General features: G+C 48.3%; 1 non-coding gene across 1 annotated transcript; it reads left to right on the top strand.

The window, feature by feature from the left end:
* The first annotated feature begins 10,297 nt into the window (after positions 1-10,297).
* Positions 10,298-10,400, top strand: LOC112864422 (U6 spliceosomal RNA). Its single transcript, XR_003223968.1, has one exon. It is a non-coding gene; the product is annotated as a U6 spliceosomal RNA (small nuclear RNA).
* Positions 10,401-10,613: the final 213 nt, after the last annotated feature.

The raw sequence follows: 10,613 nt of genomic DNA, 5'->3' as shown, positions 1-10,613 counted from the left end.
GAAGAGAGGCATTATCATTTCCACTTTACAGATGAAGAAGCTCAAATTCAGGGTCAGGGAGACTGTGTAACATACCCAAAGCAACCTGTACGAAGGAGAAGTAAATTTTTCAGGAACACAGAGCCAGTAAGTGGTGGAGATGGGACCTAAAGACAGGCCTCTGGGACTCCTCAGTCCTAGCTACTAATCTTTCTAAACTGCTTTATAAAATGAATGAATGGATGATCTGTGCCATGGCTTGGATAACTTTGAAGTAAATTTGTAGAGCTGTGATGGACTTTAAAAACACACAGGATAGAGTAACATGTAATTAAGTACTAAAGTAAATCAGAGATCATTGATTTTATGCTCTAAGAAACCTTTTCGATCCAGTCAAGTCCCATTATCTTCATATAATCAATGAAGAGTCTGAAGATTATTGACATGTAAGATCTTGTCCAAAGCCACACAACCGATACCAAAAAGCCAAGTCAGCACATGATGGTAAGTTACCTTGACATTAATCCATTATTCATTTTGATACATACTCCTGCCTTGATGACTTCCTAGAAGCAAATGTTATTAGAGTTTTAGCCTTTATGCCAAAGTATTAGTGTTGGCCAAGTAGCGTATGGCTATGCGTTCCAACCTAGGCGAACAGAGCTGGTTCCTCACCCTAAGTATGCAACAATACCTGGGTGAGTCTACAAGCCTCAAGGTCTTACCAGAAAATGTGTAGTGTCAGTCTGAACTGGTATTTACAGATGAAGAGATGTTATTAGTGGGGTAATTTGGTTAAATGAATATTGTGCCAAATTATCTCAAATTTATAAGATAACACTTATCACAATTTTATGGAAAATTGCTTCCAAAATTATACCCTTATAAAGTGCACACATTAATAACACACCACAAGGACACGTAAATTATATAAGAGTCATATCTTTTTTGCAGTTGTGTACATTGAATAATCTGATGTTTTTGCAAGAGCCGAAGGTATACTATGCTCTTAAAACATACTGACATTTTAAAGTGCTACATTAACATCACTGTAGACAATCTGAAGATACAGAAATACTAAAGACACAGAGTGTTTTGAGCAAGATGTGATTTGTTCCCTCTCTAAATGGAAAAATTAAAAAACAAAAACAAAAGCCAGACCACACATATAGAGAGAATGGGATGAGCTCCAAATAAATGTTAGAAAGGGATGATACAACCTGTAGTCATTTTATGAAGTGTGTTACACTGAAATAAAGACATAAATATGACCTTCAGAATTATGAAGTTTCCAACAAGATGGAAACGCACTTTTCCCATTGATTCCTGGGAACTGGGGCTGCTTGGCCAGTGTGAGGAATGAGTACCAGCCCTACATCTAGAAGTGGTGAGTCAACACCCCCTCGTGCAGGTAGTTAGCCACATAGAATGGCACGCAGGACAATCGATGCGCCATGCTGTTTTGTGCACGTTCCCACATCATGCCTTTGTTAATTCTGTTAGTGCTTCGAATGTCTTTCCTTCTTGCTCCATATTCTCTTGTCCTTGAGATCCTCGGGTGAACACCATCTTCTCTTTCAAGATCTGGTTTGAGAGTCGTAATCTTTTTGAAGACTTTTCCGACTCCTCTTATGGAATTAGTTGGTTCATTTGGCCACCCCTGGAATCCACTTGTTGGTAACCATGTTTGTCTCCCTACTAGACTGTAAAATAGTCTTAATCAACTCTTTGAACCTAAATGCCATCACTGGTACTAACTCAGAATGGTGCACTTTTTTTGGACAATTGGATGAATGCATGAATGAATGGATGGATGGATGGAAAGTAAAGGAAAAAGCTAAATGAGACCTTGAGGGGCATAAAAGGTATAGCTATCAACATCAGTGCCACCAACTGTTAATTCTATAGGACACTTGGGCTGATCATAACATTTGCACATTTGTGACCTACCTTTTTTGGTTTCTGGCACCTTCTTACTTTTACAGAACTTAGGGCACTTTGTCAATAGGCTTCGATTTTGTATCAGCTGTCTTCAGTTTTTAGGGTAGAGCTGGTAACTGCCACAACTGGGTTTTCATTGTTACAGGAATTTGATAGGAAGACCACAACTCAAGTCACACCAGTTAAGCAGCTACCTTCCATATCTATGTCTGAATCATCTGGCTCAGTTCTAGAAAAAACACCTCTCTCTCTCTCTCTCTCTCTCTCTCTCTCTCTCTCTTTCTCCCACACTCCTCCTTCCTTTCTTTCTTTTTCAAAGATGTTTTGAAGACCTACCATGTTCAAGTCACAGAGTCAGCCATTAGGAACACAACACAAAACCAATGCAACAACTACAACAACACATGTTTTCCCCTTCAGCAGAGAAAACTAATGCTCACCAACATCTGTCTCTTTCCTCTTGTTGGGTACACTGCTAGACAACATTTGTACTCCCCTTGTGGCTTTTTTGGGCAAATGACTGGATTTTGGCTAGTGCAATTGTAGGTGAAAGTGGTGAATGCCCTTTTTAAGTCTGACCCTTAAATTTTCCTGCAACATCTGAGTTTTCTTTTTTTCCCCCCTTCGGCTGACTGGCTTGATCAGATCCAAGAGTCTCCACCTAAGTAAACTGACGACAAACCCTAAAACTTACTTTGATGTCCACCCATATTTTTCCTCCCCTCCCATTATATTTAGGAGATGCCTTTTCTTCTGGTGTAGGGCCACCTCCTCCCACTTACCCAGGAATTTTATTTTCTCTTCAACATCTTCCATCAGCACTGGAGCACGTTCAGATTTCCATCCTCTTAAAAGAAAAAAGTGAGGCAGACAAAACACCCTTCTGCGGCTCTCCTCTCATTTACAGTTGAACTTCCTGAACTGTTTGTCTACATTTTCTGTATTTTCTCAACTCCATCAACTTCTAAACCTGCTGCAATGTGGATTCTCTGTGCCCTTTAACTTCCTGCCATGAAACCAGGCTTGTTCAGACCACTGCCATTGTGTGTGTGTGTGTGTGTGTGTGTGTGTGTGTGTGTCAAACTCAGTAAATATGTCAGTACTCATTTTACTTGATTTTTTACAGCATTTGGTTTTGTTGAACTTCCTCTTCTTGAGAAAAATCTAGTCCCTTGGCCTCCATGATGACCCTTTCTCCAGTTTTGTTTCTTTTTCCCTGGCCATCTTTCTGAGTTTTTTTTGAGGATCCCTTTCCTTGTACCATCACTGAAATGTTGATATTCTAGTCCAGACCATCTTTTTTCCTCCCTCCTATGTATATGCTTCTGGGTAGGCTCCCTCCACTCTCCTAGCAACATGAACTACCTATCTGCTGATCCTTCCAGCTCTTTCTTCCAGCTTTCTCGAGCTCCAGTATTAACCTAATCAATGCATGTGAGCATTGTTCCATTTCCATAAATACAGATTTATGCCAGCATTTTTACTGGTTGCCTTCTATCCCTCAAAATAATATACCACAAGCTTTTAAACCACTTATTGATGGAGATTTCAGTTGTTTGTGTTTTTCTTTGCTCTTTTTCTGCTCTAACAGCTTTACAGTAAATATCCTTGAACATAAATCTTTAAGAAGCAGTGATCTCTGGGGGCTCCTGGGTGGCTTAGTCGGTTAAGTGCCTGACTTCGGCTCAGGTCGTGATCTCACGGTTTGTGAGTTCGAGCACTGTGTCGGGCTCTGAGCTGACAGCTCGGAGCCTGCTTCGAATTCTCTGTCTGCCTCTTTCTCTCTCTCAGTGCTCTTCCCTCACTCTCTCCATAATAAAAAATAAGTAAACATTTAAAATTAAAAAAAAAAACAGTGATCCCTATAGATAAACGCACACCCTGAAATGAGTGGACCGTGTGTTATGTTTATTTAAGATTCTGGCATGTATTTCAAGGTCATCCCCAGACTGGTACCAACAGTTCATGGCTGTGTCAATGTTTTGAATTTTTCCAACATATCGATACTTTTATCTGAAAGTATAGGATTTCAATTGTGTTTCTTTAATTAGACGAAGGGTCAAAGATCTTTTTATATGTCTGTGGCCTATTTAATTTTTCTTTTCTTTCACCATGAATTGTCCATGTTTTTGAGAATACTAATATTTTACTTATTCTTTTTAATGCATTCACGGTACATTAAGAATATTATCTAAAAATACCTTTCTCCTGATGTCATTTTTTCTATAAGCTTTGTTTGTTGTGTTTCTTGGCCATACTACTATTTCTTTAAAATACTTTCCTGGCTGTGTCGACATACTTAAAATGGCTTTTCATATCACAAGATTATGAACGTATTCACCCAAATCCTTTATGGTGATTTTAATCTAAGTTTTTTGCATTATTGTTATGATCCATATGGAATTTATTTTGATATGAAGGATGAGGAGAGGATATGGCTTCATTGTTATTTTTCCCCCAAATGGGCAGCCACGTTTTCTCATAGTCATTTCCCCCATGACTAGGATCTGTCAGATGCAGTGATGTTTCTCATCAGCTTCCTCATCTGTAAAGCTGGACTGGCAATTTCGTGAGCTGTCTGGAGTCTGAGACACCCACTCGCCAAAGCCCAGCACAGGAAAGGAGACAGGGCAGCTGCAGAGGATTCTTGTTACACTTGTCCCTGGCCCTTCTACTCCTGGCTCAGAATCTTGGGCCCACTGGCCCAGCTTTGGGTTTTTTTTCATCATGACTGAGATCAGAAGATCCAGACAGGTGGTCTGGGGTAGCCTTCAGCTCTGTGATTGCTGGACAGTATGTCTCAGAGCAGAAGCAGGCAGGGATGACGAATGCCCCGCGGTACTTTCTTGTTTCGCATCCAGGGGATCTAGGATGTTAGTTCAGGGATCAGGCTCTGGGGAAAATATACTTCTGCTCCTTGCTCATCACGGGGACTTCTTGGAACTTCCTTTCTCCGAGGGAAGATGCCGTGCAACTAGGGAAGCAGAGCTTAAAGGGACGCAGCCACCGCCCGAGGACACCTGGACCAGCAGAAGCCGGACGAGGCAGGAAGGATCCTTCTTGGAGGACTTGGAGGGAGCTCGGCCCTGCCCACAGCTTGATTTCAGACTTCCGGCCTGCACGAGTGTGAGAGGATAGCCTCCGGCTGTTCCCGGCCGCTCGCAGTCACTTTTGCTAAGGCAGCCCCAGGAGATGGGCACCAGGCGTCTCCCTCCCTGAGTCTCCTCCCACCTCACCAGCGTTGCCTCACCTCCCGAATCAACCTCTGGTCTCAGCTCTGCTTCCCAGGTAACTGAAGCCAGCACAGCTGCGGTAATAATACTTGTTGCTGCTGTTATTGTATTATTTTCATTGGCATTGCAGTTGTTGGGAGGAACAGAGAATTCCCTGATTAACATGCAGATCTACCAGAGAAAGCCATATCACACATCGGGCACCTGAGGTCTGTTTTCACCTCTGCAGTTCTGGAACTTTCTCGGGTATGCTGATAGCTCGGGGTGGATGTGAGTCTCAATGCAGCTTGAGGGAGGACGTGATTCGACGCCCCTGGTTTCTGTGGAGGATGTCACAAGTCACACCGGCCCAAGCTTCAGCCTGATAACTCAAACTTCACCTTGGCCCAGAGCAGCGGGGGCCGTGGCCCGCCGCAGGGGACGGGTCGGGGCACCTGGCAAGCTGGTGCTGCTCTGCTTAGGACCTGCGGGCCCCCGAGGCCGTTGGAACATTATTTAAATAAGAGCGATGCTTGCAGATGTGAAAACAGAGGGAGCCTTTGAATATCATATTTACGGTGAGGGAGGGGCTGCGTGCGTCCGCGCGGGGCTGAATACAGATGAATGAATACAGCGGCCATGCCTGCTGGGGGCGTGGCTGAGCGGACAGCCCTCCCTGGGAGGTGGTCAGAGCCAGAATCTCCTCTCCGCTTGTCCTGAGGGTGAAAGCCATCCCGTGGCTGGGTTGCAGGAAGAACCCATTGCCTGGCCCGTTGGAGACGCTTACCAGCTGGAAATACATGGGCCAATTACCAAATCAAACAGCACGTGATTTGGGGGAACAAAATTAAAACAAACACTATGGCAACAAGTATCCGTGGTGAAATCTGACACTTGAGTGGTAAGTAGATGGGTTTCCTCAGCACTCCACAATCAGCTGTCTGAGTGGAACATATGCTTTGTTCTGCACCCTTTGTGTGACTCGACAGCTGTCTGTCCCCTTCCATGGGTGATATTCTGCCAATCCATCTGATCAGGGGCTTGGGGAATCTTCATACAAATACGTACCCAGGGACTGGTTCAATGGATTTGACAATCCTCAGTCGCGATTTCCCCAGGAACGTCAAGGACCGTGTCTCATTCATTCATTCATTCCACTGCGCACTTCTCCGGCAGAGGATACAAAAACAGGTTGTCCGTGAAAGGACCAGAAGGAATTAGGGGTCATGTTATCAATAGGTTCCCAATAGAGGGTCCTGAGGTCCGGAGAACAGAAGTGGTTTATAAAGAGATCTTCAGTATTTGAAAACACCTGATGGGAATCATATATTTACTCACAGACAGAATGCACACTAATAAAACCACCCCTGTCTCTGCTTTGGATAGAACTCTGTATCCCCAGTATGGCCCAGCACTCCCCATGCGGACAGACTAGGGGCATCTCTGAGGGCACAGGCCTTCTCACAAGCTTAAACTTGCAGCCCGAGTCCCCACAGGGGAGCTCTTGTTATCTCTCCTGGTTTGAACGAGGGTGCCAGGATTCTAGTCAGTCAAGCCAGAGGTCCATGTTCACATAGTTAGTGAGCACTGGGACTGGAGACGATAAATACGAGATGCTGTAAACCCAGTGCTCTTTGGGAGAAGCCCTTTGCCTCTACACAGGGATCTTCCTTTGAGTATGGAAGAAGGCCTTTTTCACTTCACACCTTTTCATTCACAAAGCTGGGGGTTGGGGCGGAGGAGCTGGAGAACAGGTGCCGGTCTGAACCAACCAGAGCTTGCAGTCATAAATCCTTCTGGTCGAGGAAATACAATTTTTACAGCTTTCAGGCACGTCGATGGGATAATGAGAGTTTACTAACGAAGACTCAAATGGTCAAAGTTGCCCTGGCACCTTAGTGACCAAATATCAACACAGGAGACCTCATACCTCCCTTGCATGTGAACAAGTGCTTCTCTGGGGCTTTGGGCTGCTATGGGGATCTACCGGTTTAACCCCCGACAGACACGAAACTTATATACGGCGCTGGCTTTCTTGTAACAGGCTAGGAGCGTAGTAGGTTTTTGATGAATAGGCACTGGTTAGACATTATTAAGAGTTCATCTAAAACACGTATCAGATTTGAACAGCTCCCACCTTTAGCATCTCCGCTGACAACTGGCCACCCAGAGGCCAGTCCCCCAAATCTCTTGCCAGGAATTCAAGATCCCTTGCAAAGTAAGTCACAGCTGACAGCTGTGTGGCCCTCCCCAACCGCCCCCCTCCACTGGGTCTCTTGGGTTCTTACCCCGTATCTAGGCACGCTCAAGATTGCCCTTCACCCACAGCTGCCTTCTCTGCTTTCCGTGCCTTTGCTCCACTCCGTGTGGCCGCTTCTGCTTTGACTGTCCTTGTTTTCAGCTTCTCTGTTGGGAAAATTGTCTCCCAGGCTTCAGAGCTGAGGCTCAACCCACATCTTGTATATAGTGTCCCTTTAACCCACCCGCCCCATACCCACCTGCTGAAACAAAATTAATTGTTTCTTCTTAAGCTTTCCATAACCCTGGGCATGGCCAGGGAATGTGTCTCATTGGTACGTGGAGACTTGCCGAGAATTTTTTTTGCAGGATAGGATTAGTAAGGTGGAACAGAGGGCTGCCTGGGGAGTGCTGGAGGCTGAGGGGGAAGAGGAGAGCAGGGTCTCTAGGAGGGCAGAGCAGAAGCGCCCACCCCGCTGCTCTGCACGATAACAGATCCATGAACGCTGGACTCATTGGGTTGACCTTGGCCGGGGAGGCAGGGAAGGCAGCGATGCCCGTAAGCTCACATGGAGAGAGAGCCGGTGCCATGGGGCTGGCTCCCGCCCTGCCTTCACTGGTCTCAAAGGAAAGGCAGTTCTGGGCTGTGAGGCAGTTGCCATGGCAACCGACCCAATCCGGGGCTCTGGGGGTAGAGTTCCACCCCGCCCCCCCACCCGAGTCGGTCAGGCCAGTGCAATTCATAAAGCTGCCTGTCAGTTTTGGTGCTGAGCCCCCTGGCTGAATGAGTCCGCAGGCCGGAGAGACCGTCCTCTGCCGCGTCAGAAGGCCCACAGCTCTGCAGTGTCGGGTGGCAGCCGAGGCCACATCCCTGCCAGTGGGTCTGGCCAGGTGGAGACCGAGACTGCCTTCTGGGGCTCGGCTGGACTGCCGCGCCCTGCGTGTGACCAGGTCGAGTGGAGTCCTCGCTGCCTCGTCGTCTGGGTGCGGGCTCTGAGGGCCGGGCCCGGACTTGGGGTTGGCCTGTGAGTGGCGAGGGCTGCAGGCAGCGTGTGCCCCGCCCTGTCTCTCCTCCTCCGTCTCCGCGCGAATGGTGGCACGTGCCAGACTCTGCAGCTGTGACGGAGCTCCGTCCCTGTGGGGCCTCTCTGGGCCTCAGCTCCAGCAGGGTGGCAGGGGCGAGCACAGCCAGTGCGAAGGGCAAGGGGCCGCCCGGGGACGCTGGGCCAGGAGGGACCCTGGAGCTGTGATCAGTCTGAGCCAGCGGGCATTGAGCGTCAGGACAGGCACACGTTTTTAGCCAGTCCAGTCACCTGGGCGTGATCCGCTTAGAAGTCTGGATCAATTACCTATTGCCGTGTAACAAATTGCCCCAAACCTAGTGTGTGAGAGCACCAAACACTTGTCTCGCAGCTCGTGTGGCCATGGCCCTGGGAACGGCTCGGATGGGCGGGACTGGCTCAGGGTCGCTCACAAGACTGTCAGCGTCTCGAGGCTCAAACCCACTCTTGTGCTTGTGAACAGGCCTCGGGTCCCACTGGCCACTCACCGGAGACAGCAGTTTTTTGCCGCATGGGTGTCCCCATTCTGTTGCTCACAACACGGTAGCTTCTGGAGCGAGCTTCCGAGGGCAGGGGGTGTGCAAGATGGAGGGTGGACGCCAGTCTCTTTATAACTTTATCTCCAGAGAGACATCCCATCACTTCCCCACGTTAGATTCATCCACAGCAGATCAGCCCTGCCCAGACTCGCGGGGAGGGATTCCACAGAGGCGAGAGCGACAGGAGATAGGCATCATGGGGGCTCCCCACACACCAGCCGTTGAGCAATGATCGTGCTCCAGTCAAGCTGCTGAATTTTGAGGACACAGGAGGAGTCAGAAAATCATCCAGGAAGAACGTAGTCCTTGAGTGGAGACTTGGGGGCGGTGCAACTATAATTGGGCACAGAGGACCGGTGAATCATTATTGCCCGAATAAATGGGCAATTACGCAGCTCCACCTTTGACCAACCTCTACCTGAAAACCTCTGCATTTTGCACCACAGGGGGTTGATGCATAGGGTGTGTCTGTGGAATAAACTGTCCTTGGTTTGAAGCTCTGTGACCACGGTAGCACATCTCATGGCCACGTGCTTGCCCCATGGTGAGCCCCAGGGACCCCGACCCCACCTCCTTGCAGCTTCCCCCAAGCACCAGGCTTCAGGGCGCAAGCAAACTGCATACAGGGCCAGTCTGCACTTGGCCCAGAGCCCTGCCCTCAAAGTGTTGGTCTTCCTACAGCTGTGTTCCAATGGGGTCATGTCCATCATCAGCCTGCACGCAGAGCTGTGTGTGCCAGGGTGTCCACGGGAAGGGGACAGGTGGTAAAACTCCTCGGACTCACCTGCCTCTGGACCGAATCTTCAGCCCGGCTTCGTGGGAGGCCGTGGAGGGTGGTGCCGAATTGCAACAATCCAAATAGACTCGGGGTGTGGTCGCTGAGAGTGTGGGCCGTGGTTCCCCAGAGGCCTGACTGCAGTGCCCACCCCACTGCCAACTAGCGCGGGCTTGCCCTCTGTCCTCAGCGTGCATATACTCTTTTGCAATGGCAGGACTAGGCAGCCCCAAGGTCTCGCAGGGACGACCCGCGGGTGCCAGGTTCCAGAAGTACAGCAGACACTCAAATACTACCATCCCTTCTTCCTCAACGAGAGGACCAGGTTTCAGATCCAGTTTTGATTCTGTTCTTTTACTTCCAGGTCCTTTCCTGATACTAGAACACAGCTAGAAGTAAAGGGGCATCTTAAGTGTTTTATCGTCTCACTTTCCCACATTTCCCACGGATCCCACGTAGTACATGGTTTGCTCACTGCACCCAAAGCCAGTTGTAGGGGACGAACAAACCTTTTGTCTCCCCATTTGTGAAGTGTTTTAAAGAATTAGTCTGGTGCTCGCTTCGGCAGCACATACACTAAAATTGGAATCACACAGCGATTAGCACGGCCCTGCCCAAGGATGACCTGAAAATTTGTGCAGCATTCCTTATTTATTTATTTGAGAGAGAGAGAGAGAGAGAGAGAGAGAGAGAGAATCTTAAGCCGGTTTCATGTCCAATGTGGAGCCCCCCCCCCCGCCCCCCCCCCCCCCCCCCCCGAGAGCAGGGCTCAATCTCACAACCATGAGATCATGATCTCAGCCAAAATCAAGACTCAGTGCTCAACCGACTGAGCCACCCAGGTGCCCCAAGCATTCCATGTTGTCAA

The sequence above is a fragment of the Puma concolor genome, chromosome A3, assembly GCF_028749965.1.
Source record: "Puma concolor isolate L17-30 chromosome A3, mPumCon1.1.hap2, whole genome shotgun sequence".
Taxonomy (NCBI): Eukaryota; Metazoa; Chordata; class Mammalia; order Carnivora; family Felidae; genus Puma; species Puma concolor.
Note: the sequence above shows the minus strand (reverse complement) of the source record. Positions and strands in the feature narration are given on the sequence as shown.